This window comes from Felis catus, chromosome A1 (assembly GCF_018350175.1).
Source record: "Felis catus isolate Fca126 chromosome A1, F.catus_Fca126_mat1.0, whole genome shotgun sequence".
In the NCBI taxonomy this organism is placed as follows: Eukaryota; Metazoa; Chordata; class Mammalia; order Carnivora; family Felidae; genus Felis; species Felis catus.
The window spans coordinates 203,670,831-203,685,093 of NC_058368.1; the positions used below are offsets into that span (position 1 = coordinate 203,670,831).

At 38.2% G+C, this 14,263-nt stretch overlaps 1 long non-coding RNA gene across 4 annotated transcripts in view; it reads right to left on the reverse strand.

Moving 5' to 3' along the window:
• LOC123380075 overlaps positions 1-14,263 on the reverse strand; it is a 355,918-nt gene that overhangs the window by 201,912 nt on the left and 139,743 nt on the right. The window contains exon 3 of one of the 4 annotated variants that reach the window (XR_006585328.1): positions 4,107-5,877. The exons of 2 other annotated variants lie outside the window; for them this stretch is intronic. This is a non-coding gene — a long non-coding RNA (uncharacterized LOC123380075). One more of the 4 variants, XR_006585330.1, reaches the window with a different exon arrangement.

Below are 14,263 nucleotides of genomic sequence, written 5' to 3' on the forward strand. Positions count from 1 at the left end.
ACCCAACACTCAGATTTCTGGTCCTGGCTCCTGAATCTTCTAGACCAATGTCTTACAGAGAAAGTCTATTAATACTCTGATCTTCAATTTCTTCATTTAAAATTCATCAACAATTTCATCATCTTAAGAAGGAACATAACCAAAAGTACTTTGTACATAGAAATGCTATACTAGAGATGTAGAGTATTTTCTTAAAAGTGAGTTGGTCTTGTATCATGAATTTTAAACTTTTGTCTTTTGGAATACAGAATCCCTTCTTCAATAAAACATCCTTGAGATACAGAGCACATGTATGAGATTAAACACAGGAATACTCCATTGGAAAAAGGCATGCTGGTCACTTTCCTCAGACCCAGCCCTTAATCTCTTCATGCTCTGTTGTGTCCCGAGGAGGATGGACTCCCGCTGTTTCCCACTTTCTTGCAGATTGGTGTATCACTGGGCTCGTCTTGTAGGCTACCGGATGGAGAATCTAATATCCCCCTACTCTGCCTCCCAGAAACATCTTCAGTAGTCCTATTTTCTGTCCCCCACTAAAGGCCCCCTCCTAACAAAGCTCCCATTCCCATCACATGGCCTCAGCTCCTCCATCTATTTCCCCCCCAGACCTTTGGGTAAGGGTGGATTGCTGCAGGTGCTTATCTTGGAGTTTCCTCAACTTCCTCAGGTTGCACTTTCAAGCTCTTCTAACCTGTAGCTAATTTTCTGTATTAAATTACCTACATCAGTTTTTTTGCTGTTGGCTTTATTTATAACTGGTCCCTAACTGATTCTAAGGTGTGAATGGCCCAGAGGCCCCCTCCAGGCCCCAGGTCTCTTCACATGGTGTTCCTCAGTCACATCTGAAAAACTCAAGGCTCATTCCCCACTCTATCACTAAAAAGCTGAGCAATCTTAGGTAAGTCACAGAACATCTCTGAGCCCCATTTTGCTCACTCAGCAAGGACCATACTTACCTTGACCTCTCCTGATAAATGAAAAGTATTTGGGATGACTTAAAGATTAGACTGACCTTTTATTACGTCCCAAAATTTTGCATATTTGGATGAAGGGTTTATTATTAAAAAATAAAGATTTTGGTTCCCAAGAAACCCAAAAAATATGCCTCTCCTCTGCCTCCCACCTCCGTCACAAACCAGGCCTACCTTAAAGACAGAAAATTCTAAACGGTTCTTTCAAACAATTAGATTAAATGAGAATTAATCGACTTCCATCAGTTGTAACAAAGTTAAAACAGAGCTTGTTTACAGCCACTGATTCATGTTTCTATTCTGATCCTGGTGTTTATGCCTCACAGCCCACACTGGTATTGTGCTCATTCCTTCTTGTATTGTGGCTTCAGCACTTCCAGAGTGGTTTTAGTCACTCCTAGTCCAGATTTTAGGTTCATGTACTCAGAGATAATTACCCTCGGTTGCAAGGAGGATGCACACATGACAGAAGATGGAATTAGACAATTATGGTTTGAGAGCTGCCGTTCCAAACAGAAAAGTTGAAATATATATGTTTGTAAATAACTGTGGCCTGGTGTAGATTACAGGTTTTGCTTTTTTCTCAATAAAAATTGTTTTCTTTAAGTTTCACTTTCTGAGTTGCTGTAGTATCAACTCTGTCTGATGGAAAGAAGACATTTGGGTCCATGTTGCTAACACACACAGTCGGATCCATGACTGAGTACTGACGAAAGAGACTACAGCAATCTGAATACATCGTATTATGACTCCTCTTATCAGCCTTTAGGCTATTATAAATTTGGACAGGAGAAAGATTGAGTCTTTTACAACATGTATTTCCAGTGCCAGCAGAGTTTCCTGGCACGTAGGTGGTTTTCAAAACACCTGAGATGAATTAATTAATACAAGGCTCTATTAAGACCAACTGATGCCCTCAGCAGTCAACAATGGTGCCCCCTCAGCCATGGCTGAGAAAATGAAGTGCTGAGGATCATATACACAAATCAGCTGGTAAGTTAAATGCTAACCAGACTCAGCAGCTATGTTTCCATTGGATAGAAGTGAAACTCTCACGCCAGAAGATAGAAACAAATGCGGTATCTGATAACAGCTTGAACCCCAAATTTTAGTCACTCACTAGGACAAAGAAAATGTTTAGTAATAACAGACGAAAGCAAAATATGGCAAATAAAGTTAACAAAAAAATGAACTAAACTGAAGAGAAGCAGGGAAAGAGTTCAAGGCAAAGTAGGTGAGGTGGTGAGAGACTCTAGTGTCCCCCTTCCCTTGGTACATCTGCCGATATTGCTTAATGATTAATCAAGGGCTGAATGGATGGCAGAAAATGCAGAGCTAATATTACAGAAAGTCTCTCTTAACAGTCTCCCATCTGGTTTTCCTAAAATACTTGAAGCCTCAGACCACAGTTCTATTCCATGATTCTTCCTTCTTCATACACCTCTCCCCCTTTCCCCAATCCTACGACATCATGCTTGACTTGGGGTTTTCCTCTTGTAGCACCCTGCTCTCACTGCCTAAGCTTTCACCTCTCAGAACTGGTCTTCTGTAGCCACCTAGTCGACCATTTTTGTTACGTAATGTGCACAACACTGTGGAAAGCATGAGAAGCCTAGACTATAAAGGAAAGAAAAAACAACAGCAATTTCCTCATTCTGAAAATAGTTACTATCTAGCTTGATGGCCAATGCACAGCTGTATGAAAATATTCTGGGTCTCAATCTCATCGTTATTTCAACAGCAAAAAGTAGGTTTTTTTAATTCTACTATTCTTTTACCAGGAGACTTACCAGAAAGTAACAAATCACCAAGTACAAATTGATACAGTATTTGCAAATTGACTCAGTATATTTGGAGATTTACTAAGTCAGACAAAGTTATGCAAAAGTCAGAGTTAAATGGGTTAGACTTCTGAGAAGAGGGTACAGTTTGAATGATATTGGATAACTAAGATCTCAGGAAAGGGAAACCCTCAAGAAGTTTCTCATTCTACACCCTATTATCCAGCTTTATCAAATCTTAACATTATTTCTTACTTTTCTCAAATCCTTTATTTTTAAGCAATAATGGTAAAACAACAGTGATTCCTGTGATCTTGATCATATTCAAAGATCAAGAATGGACAAATTAATTAATTAATGGACAAATATGCATACTGTGGAATATTCTATAATAGTTACAAAAAATAAGTATCAATACGGATAAAATTTTAAAACGATGAATGAACTATTAGGTTGATTTCAGTTGTTCGCCAATACAAGCATTGTTGCAATAAACATTCCTGTCTACATCTCCTTATACATAAGTGCAAGAGTTTCTCAAGAGCACCTAAGAAGTGAAACGTGTGGGTTTCAAAGGATATGCACATTTTCAATATCAATGGATATTGTCAAAATCTCTCCAAATGGTTTTCTACCAATTAGTAGCATATGACAGTTCCCATTGCTCCCATCGTCACTGATATCTGGTTAAAAAAATTTTAATTTTTGGGGTGCCCGGGTGGCTCAGTCTAGGTTAAGCATTTGACTTCAGCCCAAGTCATGATCTCGCAGTTTGAGGATTTGAGCCCCATGTCAGGCTCTATGCTGACAGCTCAGAGCCTGGAGTCTGCTTCAGATTCTGTGTCTTCCTCTCTCTCTGCCTCTCTCCTGCTCACGCTCTATCTCAAAAATAAACACTTTTTTAAAATTTTAATTGTTGAGGACATAATAGTTTTAGAATGGTATCTCTTTTGTTTTTATGGATACTCTATTTGTGAAGTAGCACATTAGTTCTTTAAGTTTACTGCTTCTTCTTCTCCTATGAATTGCCTATTATATCTTTTGCATATTTTTTCAGTTGATTTGTTATTTTTGTGTTGATTTGTAGGAATTATTGACATATCCTAGGTAATAAAATCTTGTTGGCTATATGCATTTCAAATAATTCAGAAAAAAAAAAAATGGGGCGCCTGGGTGGCGCAGTCGGTTAAGCGTCCGACTTCAGCCAGGTCATGATCTCGCGGTCCGGGAGTTCGAGCCCCGCGTCAGGCTCTGGGCTGATGGCTCGGAGCCTGGAGCCTGTTTCCGATTCTGTGTCTCCCTCTCTCTCTGCCCCTCCCCCGTTCATGCTCTGTCTCTCTCTGTCCCAAAAATAAATAAATGTTAAAAAAAAAATTCAGAAAAATAATACCTTCATGAGGTTTGTGAGGTTTTTTTTCGGATTTGCCTACTTGGATACAGTCAAATTTGGCATTTTGCATAATGATTTTGGAGCCTTATGCATTCTCTAAAATACCCTCCCCTATATTTGCTTCTAAAAACTTTTAGGAAAAAAAAAAGACCTATATCTTCCTTTGTATGATGTGACATAGGAATCTAATTTTTTTTGCCTATATGAACAACTTTGACAACACTATTTATTGTCACCGCTTTATAAGTCTGTCCCTAATCTATTCCAAAAAGTAATCTTTCCAGAACATTCCAGAATGTATCATATTCTATAGATGTCTGTCTCTCTTTTAAGCCATTTCAGGACAAAAGTAGCTACAGAAAATTTAATGGGTTACTGGGGGGGGGGGGTGTATGTGTGTGTATTCCAGAAGCACTGAACTACTGGAAATCTTGTTTTTAAAATACTCATTATGACATAGTACTGGCTGGAAAGCAGACGAAGAAATGAATGTTAATGATGCTATTAATGACCCTCACGTATAACTCACCTACAGAGGTCATCCTCAGTCATATCCTAAAGCCCAGGACCACTCTGGCATAACCAGAGTCTCAAACTCATGCCATGGTTAGACCTCAGGCTTCTAGAGAGTCTCCGAAATGTACCTCCAGGGCCTCACCTTCAGCCTGAATTTATCTATAGCCCACAACCTGAGTCCATGATAGTCTCTAGATCAGAACTTCTCTGGGAGCAAAATAGGGAGGGACATTTTTAAGTTGTTTCTAACACACTGTCGTCTTCAGAGTAACATGTCCACCAGCAGTGCACTGCCCACAGAATGGCAACTCACTGTTTTGTTTCCCTAAGGGAAGGTGACCATGTGCTGAGTGAAACACTCTCTTCTGGGAGACCCAGGCCATCTATCAGAGAAAGAGAAATGATCCCTTCAAGCTACTCAACAAACCACCTCCAGCAAGCATCTCTGAGGAAGCCAGTGGACAGGGTCCATATGGACATTACTGAATTATCGCAGATAATAAAGGAGGGACTGTTAATATAATCAGAGGGGGCCTGCAGCTGTTCAAAAACAATTCTGAGCCCAGGTAGTAAAGAGACACATATGAAAGCAGTAATTTCTGAGGCGTTTTTTTTTTCTTTTTAACACTCCCATAATTTAAAAAGAATTTAATGGATTTTCATTTTCAAGACCTGGAAAAACAAAAGTCCTCCTAAGCTGAGAGCAAATGCTTCCAGTCCTTGCCTGAAGCCATTCTTTTTATTGGGGGAGTTACAGCCCCTTGAGAAGAAGGGGTTTATAATGGAAAAAATGAGACAGCATCAATCATAATGAAGCTCAGAATATAAATAATAAAAACCCCGTTAATGCCTGACACTTTATGTTTCTAAAGAAAACCCCTACCTTTCATCTAAAATAAGACAGTTGCTGAGGAAGTAGATAAAAGCAAGCATATATTTAACACAATTCTTTTACTCGACCTTTATTATTCTTCAGGGAAAATGGTCCCTTGGTGTATGTTAGATTTCCCTTAATTTCAGTCTCTCATCTAATGCAACAGAAACCCTTTCAACAAAGTCTCCACTCAGGAGAGGATCATGCTTTGCAGTTGAACCCTGCAGTGTCTTAACGTGGGAGGACAACAGAAATCCCATGGCCCAGTTCTTCCTGCAGTATAGGTTTTGTGTGTAGAATTCCTCCATGAGGGTGTGTGTGATTTCTTGGAGCCATAGTACTTTCCTAAAAAGTATACAGAAAAATGAACTCAATGCACAGCCTTGTGGAGTTGGGTACCACACACATGGCAGTATATGGGATACTGACGCTGTCCTCAAAGAACTATTCTAGGAAGCAGAGTCACATATTAAACTTAATTTAAGTGGGCAATTTTTACACACTTTAGGTGCCCTCTCCACTAGGCTTAACTCTTCGCATGCATTATGTCCTATAACCTGCACACCAATTCCAGTGAGGTAGGGACTAACATTATTACCACTTTTTGAGATGCTGAAACAGTCTTTCAGGGATTAACGAACCTCCACACAGGCACTGGGCAGGAACAGCAACCGAGGGGTGAGGCTGCTTCCCTGCCGTGGCAGGCACGAGTTTATACACGTGCCCAGGTCCACAGACTGGAACAGTATCCTGGTGGAAACAGACCCCTGTTTTTTCATTTAAATGTGATCATCCCAACAGGTACAGTCCGTTCTGAAACTTTCACTCCCTCCCAATAAAATGTAGCAAGTAATATGAAGACTGCAGCGTCCTGCAGTACGGCCATTAAGACTCATGCCCGGGCCCCTCTCGAAGAGAGTTTCCATAGGACCTATTCAGTACTAGTTTTCCTTAGCAAGGTCCAAGACAAGGTGACATCGTTCTAACTTTTATGCAAATAAATTCATGTTAATAAGATGATTTACTCCTCTGTGAAAGTCAATTGTTAATGGTATGTACTTCATGGAGTTGTTATGAGAATTATAAATTAAAATATGTAGTCAACACCAGGGGGGCACGTGGTAATCACTCAATACTTTAGTTTTAATTGATATACTGTCACAAATATGTGCATGAGAATACACAGATAAGGGGGGGTGTAAATCTGTAGTATCAGTTATCTTGGAGGGAAGGAGTCGGAGTAGAGATAGAAGAAAGAGAAGACTTGCTGTTTTATATATTTAGTCACAATGAGAATATCGTTGAATTACTTGTGCAATAAGTTTAAGACTGCTAAATAACCTCATTACAAAAAAGACCTTCCCAATTATATTTAAAATTTTTATTTTAATTTTTATGTTTTCACATTCAGAATTTTTAATTGATACTTGCCTGGTACCCAGTCACTGTTCAAAACTCAGCAATGTATTAAACACCTTGCCCACCTTCAAGGAGTCTAAAATCTAAGAAAAATAAGATAGGTACAAAAGGTAACTACATGCAGGTTAAAATGTGGTATATTTCCTGCAACAATTTATAAACACAGCAACACCAGGTTTAGAGTATGTAGGACTGCATTCTACTTAAAAAAAAAAAAAAAAAAAAAAGAGGACCAAAAGACTAACTCGGTTTATGCAAAAAGTGTATTGTGGTAAAATAGTATTATGGTAAAGAGACACCCGGGGTGTGAAAGAGCATGAGAAAGACTAGAAATTCACTTCATGAGTGATAGGATGGGTTGCTACCACCTTATTATCAATAATACACAGATTGAGTGATTACTATGTGCCCCAAATGGTGTTGATCACTTCACATATTTTAATTTACAATTCTCATAACAACTCTATGAAGTACATACTATTAACAATTTACTTTCACAGATGAGTAAATTGAGGCACTGAGAAGTTAGGAGACTTGCACATGATCTCTCAGGTAGCAAGTGAAGGAAACAGGATTCAAGCCTATGCAGTTTGTTAGCGGAGCTCAAATTCTCAATCACAAGCAGACTATTTTTAACTATTCCATAATCCTACATCTTTGGAAAACATTATAATGGAATAGGCTTTTAAAAATCTTTTAATAAGAAAGTATTTAAACATATAACAAGAATAGAGAAAAGAGTATAACGAATCCCCATGTTTCCATCACCTAACTTCAAGAATTGTCAACCCACAGCCTATCGATCGTGGTCCAGCCCCATCCTGCTTCACTCCCCCAACCCCGGACTATTACGAAGGAAACCTTCAACATCACATCATGCCATATATTCTATGTATATTGCACATATATCTTGAATATAAGTTTTGTTTTTAACAACCAAGATACCATTACACTGCTTTAAAAAATTAGCAATACTAAATACTAATACTAAAAAATCAGCAAATATCTAGTAGGTGTTCAAATTTCTCTTGGTTTCTTATAATTTTTTATATGTTGTTTAAATTTGGATCTTAGTAAGACCCATATAGTTCAACTGTTGGGTATGTCCTTCAAATCTCTCTCATCTACAAGTCTTTACTTCTTGTTCTTTTCCTTCCAGTGCATTTGTTTGAAGAAACCAACTTCTTGGTCCTATAATATCTTCCAGTGTGGATTTTGCTGCCTGCATTCCTGTGGTATTGTTTCATATTTTTCCCTGTCCTGGTTTTTTTTTTTTTTAATTTTTTTAACGTTTATTTATTATTGAGAGACAGAGCGTGAACAGGGGAGGGGCAGAGAGAGAGGGAGACACAGAATCAGAAGCAGGCTCCAGGTTCTGAGCTGTCAGCACAGAGCCCAACGTGGGGCTCAAACTCACAAACCACAAGATCATGACCTGAGCCAAGTTGGACGCTTAACCAACTGAGCCACCCAGGCGCCCCTGCTGTCCTGTTTTTTTAATCAAGAATACTTCGCGTGTGTTGTTTTTGTTTTAATTTCTCTCAGGAAGCACTCTGTAGATTTAAGCATTATTATGTTTGGAATCACTATTCTTATGCTCAAAATCTTCCAACTTTGACAGGGCACCTCTTCAAATTGTCTTTTTTTGATGTGGGCCCAGTAGTCTTTGATAACTTTCCTACTATTTGAGATGACATGTTCTAGGCTCATCTTGTACATTTCCTGGAATCAGTCATTCATGCAAGGAATCCTGGTTTATTTTACTGAAAAAAAATGTTATTTAAAGACCACCTATGGATGCTAGTGGTGCTTAGAAGTTGGTCATTCTTTGTAGACATTTTTTGGGAACAGGGCTAGGTTTGGTGTTTGTTTTGAAGCTAAAATACATTTCAAGTTTACACTTGTACTTCAAATTCAAATTGAGGACAATAGTTATTCATCTCTTTGATATTATATCTATTTCTCCTTTCTCACATGCTAAAAACCCTAGATTACATAAACATAAAACATCTTTGTTTTATCCTACATCACATACACAACAATCTCAGAACAACACTACTGTGGTACATTGTTGTCATTTACAGCCCAATTCTTCACCATCTCTCATATCGATACACTTTGCTGGGTAAACTTGTAGTGTTTTTTTCAGTCTCACTCTGGGTCCATCCAATGACTTTCAATGGCCAACAGAATCTCAACAACCATAAAACAAAGAGAGGCTGGAAAAAATTCTTGCATGTTTCTGCTTTCTCTCATACACTTCTCTGATTGCTGTAAGAACATGCCTGGGCCAGACTGCTGGAGCTACCAGGAGCCAAAAGACTTGAAAAGCATGAGAATAGGGCCATACTGACCCTGTTGTCTGTCTCGGCCAAGTCATTTCAGATTAGTCAACAGTCAACTCCCAGATTGAGCCCACCAAGATCAACAGAACCATCTAGCCAACCTAAAACTGATCACATACTCGTGAACCAGCCAGAACATATCAGGTGAACTCTGCAGACTTCTGAGCCAAATAAATATTATTTTTGTTCTGCGTCTGTTTGTTACTAAATATTTTGTATTTAGGCACAGCTTCTACAAACAACACAATGCTATTAGTGAGAAGAGCTTTTAAAAGAACTTTGCAAATCGTTTTGCAATAGAGTAACATTAGATATGTGCAGTCCAATTATGTGTTTTTAAGATATATGAAGCAGTCCCACTTTGTGAGATTGGGTGCCAACTGGATACAGAGTAAGTTCATTAATTTCATCGTACCTTTAATTGCCAAGGATTATTTTCATTTAATTTTTTCATAATAAAATATTTACATGATTCCAAGGCAATCCACAGAGCAATATGTATCCAGAGAATGTTGCTTATATCTCTTTCCCTTCCCTCAGCTCCACAATGTTTTCTCCCACTCCTATTCATAACCATTATTTTAGGCTTGTTTTAACCTGGCATGTTTTTAAGATAGCAGATAAATCAATTCAGATATACACGTTATTCCCCATTCTAATGAAAACTAGTAGAGGTGCCTTGGTGGCTCAGTCAGTTAGGCTTCAGCTCATAAAGTTCGTGAGCTGAAACCCTGCATCGGGCTCTGTGCCGACAGCTCAGAGCCTGGAGCCTGCTTCAGATTCTGTGTCTCCCTCTCTCTCTGCCCTTTCCTCGCTCATGCTCTGTCTCTGTCTCTCAAAAACAAACGTTAATTTTTTTAATTGTGACATTAATAATATCATTAAAATAGTAAAAATAGATAATAGTAAGCCTTACTTTCCCTTCTTCCCTTCTTCCCTCCTTCCCTTCCCTTCCCTTCCCTTCCCTTCCCTTCCCTTCCCTTCCCTTTCCTTCCTTTCCTTTCCTTTTCCTTCCTTCCTTCCTTCCTTCCTTCCTTCCTTCCTTCCTTCCTTCCTTCCTTCCTTCCTTCCTTCCTTCCTTCCTTTCTTTGGAGAGACTTATGTCTTACCCAAAATGGGGCTTATGTTCACCTGAAGCAGGGCACAAGCTCACCTGGAGCAGGGCTCAGGCTCATCTGACGTGAGACCCGAACTCACGAACTGTGAGATCATGACCTGAGCCAAAGTCAGATGCTTAACAACTGAGCCACCCAGGCGCCCACAGAGAAAAGTTTCTGAGGATGAAAATCAATGTTGAAAATATTAGAACTTGGAAATAGACAACTATTTAGCTATTGCACACCACAACAAAAAGAGAGTTTCTCAGTCACATTTTACAGATTAAACTCATTGATTATTTTAAGGTCAACAACCCCTTTGTGATTGGCATTTTATCAAATTAAAATGTATTCTAGTTTACACATTCAGTTTTGTATATACTCTGAACATCCGAGCATAAATAATATACATACCAAATGTTGACTTTAGAGCTTCATGTAGGCAGAAAAGTTTTTCTTCAAAAGTAGATATACAACTGAGGAGGCATGTTTCCAAATCTTACATGAAACTATCTTAAGCTTCTGCCAAGAATTCCAGTAGAAATTTAGATATTTTTTGCAGCCTCTCTTAAAACAAGAGATAGATGAATAAACATCTTGTATACTAAAGACTTGTTTTTGTAAAATATAATTCATGAACAAACCTTGTGAATCATATATTCTACAAACTTTTTGCACTCTTCAGCTTTCATGTTGGTCAAGTATAAAAATCAATCCCACTGAAGGTGGCCTCAGAAGAGCAATTTTATTCACTGGAGTGGAGTAATGGAAATGTAATACTACTGATTCACACCTTTTAACCCTTCAGAGCCAAGATGAGCACATCCATTTATCCTCCCCAACTTTTCTTACTGTTGCATAACTCCCTTATTCCTTAAACATGCTTACCACACAAAACAATGATAGGATCTGAACTCTGTACCAGATGAAACAGAACAAATTATTTCCACATAGGTCTAGTTCAAACAAGCTCCCATGGATGTACCCTACTTTATGTTCATCAATCTCACTTTCAGCTCTAGAATTCAAGAAGGTCAGAGTTCCAGTTCCTGCAAAAGCACCTGGCCTTTTATGGAGCAAAAGCTGTTCTTCCTTGGTATGCCTTAAAATAATACTCTTGCCTAAGAGCCTAGGAAGACATTGTATGTTTGAGGGTGTAATACATACACATATACACATATGTGAACATGTTTATACATATGTATATATATGAAGAACAAGATACATAAATATTATATTTTTGCATTTAGGTCTCACACCACTCACGTAAGAACTTTAGAGCAAAAAATATTTGTAATTCAACTTCCCCAAAGGAGGTATAAGATTACTCATGATGAGAACTCATTCAAAATACTTTTCTAAAAATTTTTAATGTTTACTTATTTATTTTGATGGAGAGGGAAAAAGCACAGGGGAGGGGCAGAAAGAAGGAGAGAGAGAATCCCAAGGTGGCTCTGTGCTGTCAGCACAGAGCCCAATGGGGGGCTTGATCTCATGAATGAGAGATCATGACCTGAGCTGAAATGAAGAGGCAGACACTCAACCAACTGAACCACTCAGAGGCCCCTCGTTCAAAATACTTTTAAATGTCAAAATAATGAATCTTTCACTACTTTCATCTGGACTGCTTTCCAGGGTGTTTAGTGAACTGGATGTTTCCAATAAGAAATTTTCTCTACATACTAAGTCTGAATATAGTGTTTTTCTCATTTCCCCTCCCCTAACTGCTTAGATATATGCCTATCACGTTCTTGGTCTTCCATGGACAATCATACTCTAGCCAACAGTTGTTCTGTGTCTCACTCAATTAGACTTAGCTACTAAAGAAACCCATGGCCAAATTCTACTACAGATAGCTCCTTCTCACGCTGAAGTCAAAAGAGTTCTGCGCAGGCAACAGGGAAAAGCACAGGGACAGGAAGGCCTTTCATCTCTCTTTAGAAGATAATAGCTCCAGGCCTCTTGTTGCTTAGCTCCTCTCCTCTGAAATTCCTGGATTGTTTTCCACTTAAAGGCCAAGCTACTGCTCCCTTAGCTAATGTCAAATGCAAGAACACCATAGCCGCCAAAAAACAAACCAGAGAATCGTAAACTAGCCAACACTGAATTCTCAACAGTATCCATTAGCTTGCTGATTCACATGTTGCTTATTCCCACTTTAAAATACAAAAAGTTATGCAATAGGAAACCACAGCACATTTAACCTGAAGCTTTGAAATGTGCACCGATGACAGCAATACATGAAGTCAACACAGGAAATATAAGTTTAGAGCTACAGCAAGCTTGGAGAGTTTCTGGAACCACAGATCTTACTTTGATGTTCATTGCTATTTCAATCAGCAGAAGCAGCAGTTGTGGAGGACAGAAAGCAATCGAACAACTTAGACTAGCATTTCTCTGGAGGACTTTTCTTTCCTTTGAGGAATTCTTTTCAATTTATTAAGTTATCTATCTCCTTTTTAGCAAAGTGTTTTAGAATGTAAGAATTTACTAAAATGACAAGTAACCTACTGGGAATTAAACCAAAATGCAAACTTAGCTGTTGTCTTTAAAACCACATGTCTTTATATCCCTTGACTGTTAACTTTTATCCCAAAGAGAAGAGGTCTTAACTTTCACTAGGTAATAACTGGACTATTTTGAGTTATATTTCTCCCTACCCTGACAACTAAATTGACCTGTTAGAAGTATATATAATTTACCATATAAAAGTGCTCCAAAAGCATTAAATTTTATATAAAAATCACAAGAGTGTGTATTTAAAATAGTATGGAATAAAAAATAGATAAAACGATTTTAAGAAACCCAAATGTAAAATTATGATGCTATAATTCTATTCAGAAACATTTACTCCAAAGCCTTAACCCAACTGTCTACCTCAGATGTATCATGGCCATCCACACAGTGACTTTCTTTGGAATTAAACTTTGGAATTACTTGTTTACACAAGAAAACTCATCTCAGATGTAGCATCTGTTTCTCACTAAGGCTTAGCTTTCACCTAATTCTCCAAATGGGTTGACTGAGGTTCAAGAATGTGAGGTGACTCACTCAAGATCATACAGTGAATCCAGGGCAAGCAGCCGCTGTCCCTTGAGTAGCAGATGTATATCTTGGTACAAAACACAACTGATACTGTCCTCAGGCCTGTGACACATACTGACATCCACTTGAAAACCCTAGTTCATTCAATACATCACCTGACGTCTTTATATTTTTAAGTGTATCAGAAGGAAAGGCAAAGCACCATAGAATTTGAATACATTCAGCAGGTCTTCTTTATTAAATTATATGTCTTGAGTCCAGAAGCAGCCTAACCTAAAATATTTAAGTATTAGACCCATAGGTAATATTATATACCTTGTATAATGCAGCAAGAATGTAGTAAAAGGAAAGGAATATATGTGGAGTGTATTAAAAGGAAAAAAATCAGCACAAATCTGTTCACATAGCCCTATGTACTTCTTTCATATGAAATATTTTACTATCTTTATATACTGTAAATGACTACTTATACATACTGACTCTTGCTTCGATAATTCGTTGTTTTACATCACGTATTGCAAGGAAGCCAGATAATACTTAAGTTTATAATAAACCCAAATGATTATATCTCAAGGAAATTAGCAGTGCCATAACAGAAGTACAAATCTACACATCCTCAGCCAAAATAAAATGAATGCTCTTACAAATCGCCACTGTGTGAACTTCTACATTTTCCTATTGATAAGCCTGTACATTTCAACATGTTTTCATTTTTCTACAAAGTTCTAAGTTCAGATGTTTCTATGTGGGTAATTACCTACGACTGACTCAGTGATTCCTAAGTCTGGCGCTGCAACTAAAATGTTCTCTTCTATCACTTCCAGT